Raw genomic sequence first — 14,281 nt, forward strand, 5'->3', positions numbered from 1 at the left:
CACATTGCATGATTCTGATACTGACATTTCTGCTTCCCTCTTCCACACAAGGAGCCCAGATGATTACACTGAACCCATCTAGATAATACAAAGTAATGTCTCCATCTCAAAATCAATGAAATAGCAATCTTAACTTTATCTGCTACCTTAATTATTCTTTGCTATTTAAATCACATATTCACAGGTTCGGGGAATTAGAATGTAGACATCATTGTAAAACTATTATTTTGCCTGTCAGATAATATGTTTTAAAAAAGATTTGTTGGTCAGGCAATGAATTGTGCAAAAACTAGCATTGATAAAATATTAACTGCAGTTTTTCTTTTCACTTATGGGTGAGATATTTACTTTTGAGTAAATTCTTTTCCTCAAAAAGAAAAGTTTAAAAAGATGATGAGCCTTGGCAGTCCATGAAATATTTTGAATGCTTACATGTGCAAAGTTACATGCCAAAGATGTCCAAATTATCGAGAACTGTGATGCAGGAATTTAATAATTTCTTAAATGGTATAAATCTTTATTGTTTGAAAAATACTTTCCCAGATATTATCCCATTTATTTATTACACCTGTGAAGCTTTTGCCTATTCGCCTGGCCTGTGTTTCTTTCCTTTCTCAGAAGCGTTTTAAAGATATTCTTGTTAGAGCATTCATAAGAGTGTATTTTGATAATTCATTTAATATTTGTCATTAGTGCAGGGGTGTCTCCATCTCATGAATGCTTGGGTAGTATCTGGCACCTTTGTCTGCTAATACATGTTACTGATAATGAATGTGTCTTGAGTAAGTCTTTCCTAATAATTTATCCATAGAGAAAGAATAAACAGACTAGTGATGGCTGAGGTCAGCACTGCAGAACATGTTCCTCTGATTCGGATCTTAATATCTGAGCTAAACATATTAGTTAATCAAAATTTTAGCTAAAGTTTAAAAACAAACTTTATCAAGTAATATGACCACTTCTGTGATAGAATTTGTGTCAAAATCTACATTTATTCAACCTAAGTAATATTTAGCTAAATGATACACCTTTTTATATGGTATAGTTTTTTATTTATGTTAATTTTATCTACATACAAATATCTATGCATATGCATGAATAAATATCTCCATTTCTGCTGAGATTTAGCTTATAAAGGCCACATATAAGTCCATTGTAGCTTAATCACTTTATTAAGGTATGATTGACATATAAGAAACATACATATGTAATGTCTACATCTTGATAAACTTAGAGATAAGTATACACCTGTGAGACCATCACCAATACAATACGTTTTTAACAAGAATTTTCTGTTACAGATTCTTTAAAAAAAAAAAAAAAACAAGAAATCCCAACAGTCTTCATAATGACATGTTATCTCCTTTGCTTAATTATGTCTTTTCTCATTTTTAAAAATATGAAACATCTTTATTATTATTATCTGTGTGTCTCAATATTCCTTCTTTTTGTTCCCACAGTATCTTGGCAGCTCAGATTTCCATAAGTTTAATTGTTTCCTTATTCTTTTTTCTTTTTTTTTTTTTGAGACGGAGTCTCCCTCTGTCACCCAGGCTGGAGTGTAGTGGTGCGATCTCCACTCACTGCAAGCTCCACCTCCCAGGTTCATGCCATTCTCCTGCTTCAGCCTCCCGAGTAGCTGGGACTACAGGCGCCCACCACCATGCCCGGCTAATTTTTTGTATTTTTAGTAGAGACGGGGTTTCACCGTGGTCTCGATCTCCTGACCTCGTGATCCGCCTGCCTCAGCCTCCCAAAATGCTGGGATTACAAGTGTGAGCCACCGCGCCCGGCCGAGTAAACTATTTCCTACACACATTCTAAGTTTGAGAAAAGTTTTCATCAAGGCTGAATATTGAATTTTGTCTATATCTTTTTGAGATTGTCACGTGTTTTTTTTTTCTGAGACTGTAAACATGACTAAATGCATTGATTGATTTTCAAATATTAAATGAACCTTGCATTGGCATTAATCCACTTGGTAATGAAGTATTATAGTTTATATATGTTGTTGAATGTTATTTGCTAAGTTTGTTTAGAATTTTTGGTGAAGCTGGGTGATGTATTTCTTCCAATTTTCTATACTGTTACTTATTTTTTGTCTCTTTGTTTTATGAATTACTGAGAGAGAGGTATTGAAATCTCCAACTATGGTTGTGGTTTTCTTTTTTTCTTGCAGTTCTGTCATTAGTTGCTTCATTTTTTTGGAAGATTTGTTAATTATAAATATTTAGACTTATTTTAGTTTGACAATTTATTCATTTATTGTTATTTAATTTTTTTTGTATCTTTGGAAATATTATTTTCTGTGTAACCTAGTTTATCTGATATTAATTTGGCCCCTCAGCTTGCTCCTGATTAGTGCTGGCAAGTTACATCTTTTTCTATCCTTTCCCTTTTAACCTGTTTATGTCTTTACATATGAAGTTTGTTTCTTACAGTTGGGTTTTAATTTTTTTTTTTTCTAATCTGACAGTCTTTGCCTTTTAGTTAGACAGTTTGCATTTAATGTAATTATTGTTATGATAACACTTAAATAGTCAATTGCTATTTGTTTTCTTTTTGTGCCACGTGTTATTTTTTCCCTTTCCTCTTTTTCACCTTCTTTTCAATTAGCTGAATGTTTATTTATATTTTCATTTTTCTTCTCCATTTTATTTACTTTTTGTCTTTTACATTAGTGGATGTTTTAAGGATTATCTACCTTTAGCTTATCTTTATATCTTTAACATCTGTAGCTCATCACCCTCTAACTTCTAGTGATATTATACCACTTGCAAATAGTGCTCAGTCTAGTGCTATTAATTCCCCATTAGTAAAGTAAGACCCTTATGTGTACTTCAATGAACCATAGATTTTCCGTTCTTGCTGGTTAGAGCAGGCTCTATTCACAGCTATGTTGAGTGCTGGATATTGCTACCTCTAATCTTTTCTGGGCTTTCTTTTGTTAGCCTCAGTATTTTCCTTACATACATGTACTAATCAGTTCTCAGCAGAATATGTAAGGGGGCCTTCTGCAGATCTCTGAAAATCTGTCTATCTATGTATGTGCAGCTTTCTCCTCTCCAGGAAATCCAGTCACATTGGTCTTCCAAGAACATCAGTAAGCCCATCTCCTGATGGTAGATTAGTTTCCTCATTGCTAATGTAGCAGATCACCTCAAACATAGTGGCTTAAACCACCACAAATTTATGATTTTACAGTTCCATTGGTGAGAACTGCAGAATGGGCCTTGCTCTGCTAAAACCATGGAGTCAGCAGGGCTGAGTTCCTCTCTGCATGCTCTAGGGGAGAGTTCATTTCCTTGACTTATCCAGCACTGGGAGGATGCCTAAATTCCGTCTTGTGTCCCCTTCTTCCATCTTCCAAGTCAACAGTGTTGCATCTCTCTAATCATTTTTCAACAGCCACATCTCTTTCTAACTCTAAACTGAGCTGGGAAAGTTTCTTTTATTTTAAAGACTCATGCGATTAGATTGAGATATCCAGGATGATCTCCCCATATCAAGATCCTTAATCAGCATCTGTGAAGTCCCTTTCCCATGTGAGGTAGCATATCCACAGGTAAAGGGGATTAGGACATGTACATCTTTGGAGGGCCATTATTATGCTGCTATATCTAGGTTCTACCTCACTACAACATGCCCTAAAAACTTTCTTAAGTCAATAAGCTGGTCTATTGGGGAGTTTATCTCCCGTGTTTCTCATCTCTTGCAATTCCGGGTCTTTCACGGATTTCTATGTAGCGTCTGTGATTTCATATATTTTGTCTTCTTTTTTTAAAAGTTGTTTCATGGGAAAGAGTAAATCCAATACTTGTTACTCCAACTTAGGTAGAAGGACCTCTGTCCTTGGTACTCTACTGTTTTAAAATAAATTTTCTTGATTCTTCATAGGATTGGGCATCTTTTAATTTCTTTTTTCTTGTTTACTTTTGCTATTCAGGTTTACTATTTAAGTTTCCTTTTGGGAAGTTTGAATTTTCTTCCTCTTGTTTTATAGAAATAATTTATATAATATATTCTAGAAAATAATCTTTTACCAGTTGTCTGGAATATATTTTCTTTCAGTATGTGTTTTACTGTAGACTCACTTGTTCGTGAGGAACTTTTTATTTAAAGAAACTTTTAATATTATTATAAACAGACATCTTTTTTTTAAGGCTTTGTGCTTAAGATATCTTTCCCTGTCATGCATTGATAAAGATATTCTAACATATATTCCTGCTAAAATTAGTTTTGCTTTTCACATCAGGTCTTTAATCATCTGAAATTTATTTCTTTGTATGATATGAAGTAGACAGCACAATTTTTATGTGGATAACAAATTATACCATTTGTTGGCTAATCCATTCTTTTCATAATGAATTATGAAATGCATTACTATTTTCTTTAGTGCAGTCTTTTTATGATAAATTCTTTTTTGAGAAATATCTTCAATATCACCTTTATTTTTAAAAAACTATTTTCATCAGGCAAAGAATTATAGTTTGCTGGGTGTTTTCTTTTAACCATTAATTATGCCATTTCATTGTCTTAAGATTTTCATTATTTTTATTTTAAAACCATTGCTCAATTTTTGCTGTTATTTTGATGGTGTCTTTTTGTATTTCGTTTTCAAAAGTTTTACTGAAATATACCTAGGTATGGATTTTTAAAAATTTATTTATCTCTACTTACATCTTTGGCTTGACATATTTTGTCAGTTTTGAAAAATTAACATCTTCTGACCTATTCTCTCTCTATCTCTCGCCACTTTCTCTTATTCTTCTTCCTCCTCTTCAACTCCAGTTTCATAGATACTCAGTTTCTTCCCCATTTCCAATTTATCTTTTGACCTGTTCTGTATTTTCCATTATTTTTTATTCCCTCCCCATATTTCAGGTCAGATATTTTCTACTGACCTATTTTCTAATTAATAAATTATTTCTTCACCGGGGCCTACAATGTTATTAAAACTATGTGTTGAAATTTAAATCATTATATTTTAATTAAGGCATTATTCAGACTTTCTGAATAATTATTTTTATACTTTCTCTTACCTCCCGTGATTCATCATATTATTTAAGTTATTGAACATTAATCACATATTAAGCACTTTAAAGTATAATTCTAATTTTTTAAAATTGATTTTTAATGTATCTCTTTTTATCACCTATTTTTTCTTTTGATTTTTGTCCATTCTTGTCTGGATAGCTGTTTATTCTTGATAGGATGGCAGAAACTGTGGAAGAAAATTAAAGAACTTCTTTGAGGCTTTGGATGATGTCTTCCTCCATGTATAATTTACTTTTATTTTCTGGAAGTCAGTTTAAAACATTAAGGAATTGAACTGACTTATACCTGGACTTCAAGTGCAATTATTCATTATACAAGACAGTTGGTAAAATGTGTCCCCCAAAAGTGAGAACTAAAAGGCCGTAAGGATTCATTAAAAGTATATACCCATTTTATGTAGAAGAATCAAGGATGTTTTCATGAAACAGAGAATTTGAGCAGGATCTGTGTAATACTTAGGAGTTTGACTACATAGTTTAGAGCAAGAGAATGAACAAGGAAAGCAGTTGAGTCAGAAAAGTGACTTCAAAAAATAACATTGTTCAAGTTGATCTAATATATTCAAACACATACATACACAAGCTTTTTATCATCACTCTCATTTTTTTTCTGCAGATAAGCTGAGACCATCCTTGAAATAGACTCACTTTGGTGTAATCAGGTAAGAAATCAGAAATAGTGGTTTTCTGATTGCTCTTTCTCTATACAGAATGTTTTATAAAATTGCCACTCAATTTGAATGTCATTGCTATCATGGTGCAAAAGATTAACTCATAAAGTGAAAGTTTACTTTCTTTTTATCAATGTACATTTGAATTTAAATGTTAACTATCTTGATGATACAAGAGTTTTATTCAAAAACCGATTTTTTAATGAAACCTAAATCCTCAGAGCACACTAAGTAAAATAACATTAAACAACTTTTCCTTTGTAGCTCAGAATCTCATCTGTAAAATGAGACTTTAGTGATTTGTGTAATTCATTCAACAAATAAGAGAGCACCTTTATGAACCAAATATTTTCCTAGTAACATAATAGTACTTTCATTGTAGGATTGATAAGAGTTTTCTGTTTTTTATCTTCACTCCCAGAACCAACCTCACTGTACTCCCTGAGAAATGCCAGCACCAAACAGTGCTTGCTCCTCAAAGTTTGCATCCTAGCTCCACAAGTTTCTTTTCTAACAGTATAAGCTGGTCAGCCTCCCTTCTGAAGAGGTCTGGCTCCTGCTCTGAGGGAACTACTTTCAAATACTAACTATTAAAAACACCTATCTCTTCCCTCTTTTTAGCCTCATGTCCAGGAATGGTAGCTGTTTCCTGCAGAAAATATTTCTTTGGCATCTCAATGTTTCCTAATTTGTATTTCAGTCTTCTAATGTTTATATATCCAATAACTTATGTATTTTTTTCTGTTAAATTAATTGGCATATTTTATACGGTCTTGATGGGACCTTGACTGATAAAGAGCCATAGACAGTCATATATGTAATTCTAATATAAATAATAGGTGTTACATAATATTGATTTTAAGATATAATGGAAATATATGAAATTGAGATGATTTCATGGTTACCTAGTAGTCTAGGAAAGGCTTATAAGAAGACTTTACATTTGAATTGGGCTTGATGCCTAGAAAAGAAATTTGTTAAGAAGATATGAAATTTGTAGCAGGTGGTCAAAGTGGCTTTTGGAAACAAGAAAGCATATGACTCTTTAAAACTGGTATGAAGTGTACCCTAATATGACTAGATTATGAAGGTATAAGAATACATGTGAGAAGTTACTGGATAATGAGATTTTTTAAAGTCTTTTTGTGTCAACTTGCTGACCTACCTTGTATTCAGTGGAAGTTATCTCTTGGACAAAGAGTTACATAACATAGTCTAAAATTTAGAATGTTTATCCAAGTAGCATTAATGGATTGAACATTAAACAGATGGACTTCAGGAGTTTCTTTAACAGAGTGTTGCAATAGTCCATGGAATAGATTAGGGCCTAAATTAAGTTTGTAGCAACTGAAGTTGAAAATTTAATATATGCAGATCTGGTAGCATAAAAATAAAAACACTAACCAAGATCTCTGGATTTTTGAAATAAATGTGAATAAGAACTTTATTTAAAAAGTTTTTTTAGTACTATGGAATGATACCAGCAAGCATAGTATCTTTAACCCATATGATATATAAATGAAGGATTTTTTTGGCAAGTCTCGATCTTTTTTTCTTTCTTTAATAATCTTTTCTTTCTGAACAGTGAAAAGTGACTTTATTTTTGCTTGTTTGTTTTTGATTATCTTGAAGCTTCAGGCTAGTAGTTTTGAACCCTTAGTAACAAGTGTACAATAATAGTAATCAATATGAAAGACCCGTACTTAGGTGACAGCTGCAGTGAGGGCCCAGAATACTGAAGTAGAAGTCAAAAGAGAGGTAATTCTCTGCTTCCTCCTCTGCCTTGGTGTCCAGCCTTAAGCAATAGTTTTCCACCTTCTGTCCTCCATCAATGAAGTAGGTATATTAATAAATATATCCTTATCTTGATTTCTTGGCAGTTTTAGGAACTAAGGAATGCCTATAGGAATATCTATACTGTATAGGAAGTAGATCTTTTTTTTCTTTTTAGGAAGTAAGAATGAGCAATAAATTTATTGTGTCTAATGCAAAGTAGGTTTGTTTGAGTTTTATCACTTTTGTACAAACTTCCCAAAAACATGGAAAAAATCAAGCAAAACAAACAAAAACACTTGTTGCACACAAAGAAATATGACTCAGCACATTTGCATTATTTTAAAGGTCTGGATGCATTTTGTCTTGTTGCATTTCTGTCATGAAGTGACAATTTTAACATTGGCAGGAACCTAAAAGCCATTGTAGGGGCCAAGGAAAAACTTCTTTGCCCTCTATCATATCATTGAAAAACTCAGCTGACAAAAGGCAAATTAACAGGGGAAATGGTGTACAAATTTATTAGCATGCACAGGGAAAAAATCAGAGTGATTACCCAAAATCCTAATGGGATAGAGATGCTTATATATTCTACTTTATAGTGGTAAGGAAGATGGGAAAGTGTGGATGATTTTAGGGCGAGTATTAAATGATTTTCAGGGAAATTCAATGGGCTTAAAAAAAGATACAATGGCCTAGGATAGTGTCTCTTGGGCCTGAAGAGCTGATGATGGTTTGTGACAAAAGTCTGTCCATGAGTGTGGACAGGCTTCAGTCTTTCTTTGTGTGATATTAGTTCAGTTAATGAAAACTGAAGTCCCTAGCAGACATAATTGTTCTGAGTCCAGGCTTTAGGCAGATAAGAGAACTTCAGAAAACAACTTCTTCTTGTGCTTCGGGAAAGACAGAGGATTGAGAGACAGGAGCGAGGGGCTGGGTGGAGGGAAGTAGGGTAGTTCAGAGAGGCTTTGAGGCTTCTTTTTCAGTTCAGTGTATCAAAGCGCCATATTTTGAGGTATTGGCTTCTAAGCCTCAGCACCATGTAGAACTGTCACCTAGCATCCACCTCTCCTAGCTGCAGCATTTCTTCCAACTGATAACTAGACCTTTCCTGCAATCTTCTAGTTGAGAGGAGTTCAAGTTTTTTCCCAGGGCTTCCCATTCCACCTTTGAAGTATAAACAGAAAGTTGTTTTAAAACAAAATATTTAGCTATCCTAAGTTTCTAATTTTCCTTGCTGACTTTATCCCTGACAGTCAAAATAATACATTTTATTTCTCCTCTATATGATGACGTTCTTTAAAAACATAATTTGCATGTTCCCTTCCATTTTACTCACCATTAACTTATTATATACCTGATATTGTTTACTAACTCTTTGGTAACTTTTTCATTGATTTCAATGAATCTCTTACTGCTTAGTGTAAGACACAGGTTTCCTAGACCTGGGTTGTATCCTTTATTCTGGCATGGGGCCTATAATGAAACCTATAATGAAAACACTCTTGGCACAGACTTATATGTACAATTTGATTGCAAAGTAAGAATACATTAAAAAATAATTCACTCAGCTATATATGACGTTAGTAAGACTCTTTGCTCCTTGGTATCAAATTCCCTATCTTTCAATGTCTTGTACCTCCTTCATAAGGCTGCAAATTTGACAGGTCTTACTGTTTGAGCCCTATTGCCTTTGCAGTATATATACACTGCCTACTGCTCATACTGATATTCTCTCCTGTTTTATAGAGCCTCATTTCGGTATAGTGTTTCCTGTTCTTTTGAGGTCTATACCTGTCTGTGCTCCTGAAGTTTACATAGGATAGTTGGGTACTTGTGTACTTCTGTTATTGTAAAATATCACACAATCTGATTACAAACAGAATACACTTAGATTTCATAAAATATGAGGAAAAATCGTACCACTTTTCTCTTGTAATTTTCTTTTCTTCTTCTTCGTACCAACAATATACCCTGTCTCCTCCCTCCACCTCTACACATGCTTTCCCCAAAAGCTCCATAGATAACAGCTCCGTTATACTTCCACTAGAAAATGCTTGCTTTTAATTACCTCTAATTTGGCTATTAAAAAAGGAAGTACTTCTTGCTTATCTTGGAGGTTTTTATATGCACATTACCCTGAGGCAGAGACAGTTAACATCTGTCAAAATCTTTACCCTCACCTATTCTTTCATAGAGGCCAGTTATTTAGCAACTGTTTTTACTACATTTAACAGCTTTGTATATCAGTACTTTCTAATGAAATTAGAGTAGATATCATATGTACCACTTTCTGTCATGGGTCATAAAACCTCCCACAAGTGTACTTTCACGCCCTTTTTTTTTCTTTTTTTTTGGGTAGGATGACAATAATGATGACTTGAGAGGACTTAGTAGTCACATATGATGATGGAAAACTTCAGATAACCTCGCTTTTGAATGAATATAGAGAACAATTTCCTCTTCTCTTTGACCTTGAACAGCTATCCTGAACTATGTTACAAAAGAGGAGCGGGATGTTCCATCGTGTTGAAATACTTATATTTCTTTTAAAGCATGCTTACCTCTAATGACAATGCCAATACTGATTGGTAGTCTTTCTTATTTCATACTTATTTCATGGTCATACTTATTTCAATGCACATCACCACAGGAAAACTACCAATAATTTGAAAATACAACATTTCACAATTATCTGATTTGATGCTTATAACATGCTTGAGAAATAATAATAGATTGTTGTTCTGAAAGGAAACACCAAGTTTAGTTTTTTTGTTTGTTTGTTTGAGATGGAGTCTTCCTCTTTCACCCACGCCGGAGTGCAGTGGTATGATATCTGCTCACTGCAACCTCTGACTTCCAGGTCCCAGTGATTCTCCTGCCTCAGCCTCCTGAGTAGCTGGGATTACAAGTGCACACCAACACACTTGGCTAATTTTTGTATTTTTAGTAGAGACGGGTTTCACCATGTTGGTCAGGCTGGTTTCAAACTCCTGACCTCGTGATCCACCTGCCTCGGCCTCCCAAAGTGCTGGGATTACAGGCATGAGCCACCGTGCCGAACCAAGTTTAGGTATTTTTAAATGTTTGAAGCAGCAGAACCTTTTTTTTTTTTTCAAATGGCATAATACCTTTACCTTCATTCCTTAACTGTTAAAGCAATGTAAGAGTGAAGATGTTGGGGGGGGTGGTCCATGATAAGTCAACATGTTCTTTCTGCTAATAGTCCACCCACAGTTTGAGGCACTTTCACAGACTCACTAGGCCTCTAAAGAATACAGCTTACAACATGCTTACAGATGAGCTAACTGAGGCTCAGACTCAGTCTTATGAGGCAAATCGAATTGATTTTGCATCACACTTGAATTATTCTGCTTTTTTTGCATCACACTTGAATTATTCTGCTTTTTTTGCATCACACTTGAATTATTCTGCTTTTGCACTATGACCTATACTCAACCCTCTGCCTGGAATGCCCTCCTCTTAGTCGGCTCCTTTTATAAGCCCAATCATATGTCAATGTCTATATCCATGAGGCCTGTATTAGTTTTTTTTTGTTCTGCCATAACAAGTCTTACAAACAAATCTTAATTGGGAGTACATTAATTAGACTGGGGTGGCTCTAGCACTTCAAATTCTTAAATGAACAAGCCAAAGCCCGGAGTAACAGTACATGGAAATTAGAAACCACACCAATCAGAAACCACCAATAAATCTCTATCTAGAAGATTTTCACTCTAACCAATTAAGATTGTTTGTTCTTGCTGCTGTGAATACTTTTTAAAAGTTTCCCCTGTTGCCTCTCCTGGTGGAGCGCTATCCCCTGAGTAGTCTGGTGCTACTCAGATTTTCTGAAAGGTCACATAAACTCCTTAAAATTTAAATGTGCATAAGTTTTTCTTTAACAAGAGTCGCTACAGACTTAGATGCTTCAATAAATGCAAATTTTTTATCCTGTTCTGGCGGTTAGGAATCTAGGTGGGGTCAGCTGAGTCTTCACCTCCAGGTTTAACAGGACTGAAATCAAAGTGTCAGTAGGGCTGTGGTCCTCACTAGTCTCTACGGAAGGATTCGTTTCCAAGCTACTGTCAGTAGAATGCATTTTTTTGCAGTTTTAAGGACTGAGGTTCCATTTTCCTGATGCCTTTCAGCTGGGTGTTGTTCTTTTCTCCCAGAGTCCACCTATATATATGATTTTCAGCAGCCCCCTCAAGCAATGGTGAGTTGAATCTCCTTCACACTTAAAATCTCTTCGACTTCCCTCTCTGTTGCATCTCTCTGACTTCCCCTTCTACTCTCAGCTAAGAAAACTCTGCTTTTAGAAGTTCATGTGTTTATATGAGGTTTACCTGAATAATCCAATATAATATCCCTAATTTAATTAGCAACCATAATTATATCTGTAAAATTCCTTGTAATGTGACATATTCATAGGTAAAACACTGGAGCTGAAGTTTATGGGGTTAAATTTCTGCCTAATACAATCTTTCTTGAAAAGAAAAAAAAAGAAAGAAAAAGTTGTGGGTATAGTGGTGAAAGTGCCGCATCCTAGCCACTAAACCACCAGGAAAGCCATAGAGACCTACAAAGAGACTTAGACTCCCATACAATAATAATGGGAGACTTTAACACCCCACTGCCAATATTAGACAGATCAACGAGACAGAAGGTTAACAAGGATATCCAGGCCTTGAACTCAGCTCTGCACCAAGCAAACCTAATAGACATCTACAGAACTGTCCACCCCAAATCAGCAGAATATACATTCTTGTCAGCACCACATCACACTTATTCCAAAATTGACTAGATAGTTGGAAGTAAAGGCTCCTCAGCAAACATAAAACAACAGAAATCAAACAAACTGTCTCTCAGACCACAGTGCAATCAAGTTAGAACTCAGGATTAAGAAACTCACTCAAAATCACACAACTACATGGAAATTGAACAACCTGCTCCTGAATAACTACTGGGTAAATAATGAAATTAGGGCAGAAATAAAGATGTTCTTAAAACCAATGAGAACAAATACACAATGTACCAGAATCTCTGGGACACATTTAAAGCAGTGTGTAGCAGGAAATTTATAGCACTAAATGCCTACAAGAGAAAACAGGAAAGATCTAAAATTGACACCCTAACATCACAATTAAAAGAACTAGAGAAGCAGGAAGAAATAAATTCAAAAGCTAGCAGGAGGCAAGAAATAACTAAGATCAGAGCAGAGCTGAAGTAGATAGAGACATAAAAAACCCTTCAAAAAATAAATGAATCCAGGTACTAGTTTTTTGAAAAGATCAAAAAATAGATAGACCACTAGCAAGACTAATAAAGAAAAGAGAGAAGAATCAAATAGACACAATTAAAAATGATAAAGGGGATATCACCACTGATCCCACAGAAATACAAACTACTATCAGAGAATACTATAAACACCTCTATACAAATGAACTAGAAAATCTAGAAGAAATGGGTAAATTCCTGGACACATACACCCTCCCAAGACTAAACCAGGAAGAAGCTGAATCTCTGAATAGACCAATAACAGGCTCTGAAATTCAGGCAATAATCATTAGCCTACCAACCAAAAAAAAGTCCAGGACAAGATGGATTCACAGCTGAATTCTACCAGAGTTACAAAGAGGAGCTGGTACCATTCCTTCTGAAACTATTCCAATCAATAGAAAAAGAGGGAATCCTCCCTAACCCATTTTATGAGGCCAGCAGCATCCTGATACCAAAGCCTCGCAGAGATACAAGAAAAAAAGAGAATTGTAGGCCAATATCCCTGATGAACATCGATGTGACAATCCTCAGTAAAATACTGGTAAACCGAATCCAGCAGCACATCCAAAAGCTTATCCACCACGATCAAGTTGGCTTCATCCCTGGGATGCAAGGCTGCTTCAACATATGCAAATCAATCAACGTAATCCATCATATAAACAGAACCAATGACAAAAACCACAGATTTTCTCAATAGATGCAGAAACAGCCTTCGACAAAACTCAACAGCGCTTCATGCTAAAAAGTCTCAATAAACTAGGTATTGATGGGTGTATTCAAAATAATAAGAGCTATTTATGACAAACCCTCAGCCAATATCATACTGAATGGGCAAAAACTGGAAGCATTCCTGTTGAAAACTGGCACAAGACAGGGATGCCCTCTCTCACCACTCCTGTTCAACATAGTGTTGAAAGTTCTGGCCAGGTCAATCAGGCAAGATAAAAAAACAAAGGATATTCAATTAGGAAAAGAGGAAGTCAAATTGTCCCTGTTTGCAGATCACATGATTGTATATTTAGAAAACCCCATCATCTCAGCCCTAAATCTCCTTAAGCTGATAAGCAACTTCAGCAAAGTCTCAGGATACAAAATCAATGTGCAAAAATTACAAGCATTCCTATACACCAGTAACAGACAGAGAGGCAAATCATGAGTGAACTCCCATTCACAATTACTACAAAGAGAATAAAATCCCTAGCAATACAACTTACAAGGAATGTGAAGGAACTCTTCAAGAAGAACTACACACCACTGCTCAATGAAATGAAAGAGGACACAAACAAATGGAAGAATATTCCATGCTCATGGATAGGAAGAATCAATATCGTGAAAATGGCCATACTGCCCAAAGTAATTTATAGATTTCAGTGCTATCCCCATCAAGCTACCACTGACTGTCTTCACAGGATAGGAAAAAAACTACTCTAAATTTCATATGGAGCCAAAAAAGAGCCCACATTGCCAAGAGAATCCTAAGCAAAAAGAACAGAGCTG

General features: G+C 35.0%; 1 long non-coding RNA gene across 1 annotated transcript in view; it reads left to right on the forward strand.

Annotated features, from left to right (window-relative positions):
* The window catches only part of LOC134733177 (uncharacterized), a 594,472-nt gene that overhangs the window by 131,633 nt on the left and 448,558 nt on the right, over nt 1–14,281 (forward strand). The window contains exon 13 of the long non-coding RNA XR_010116696.1: nt 5,674–5,719. This is a non-coding gene — a long non-coding RNA (uncharacterized lncRNA). The remainder of the gene's footprint in view (nt 1–5,673; nt 5,720–14,281) is intronic.

This window comes from Symphalangus syndactylus, chromosome 17 (assembly GCF_028878055.3).
Source record: "Symphalangus syndactylus isolate Jambi chromosome 17, NHGRI_mSymSyn1-v2.1_pri, whole genome shotgun sequence".
NCBI lineage: Eukaryota > Metazoa > Chordata > Mammalia > Primates > Hylobatidae > Symphalangus > Symphalangus syndactylus.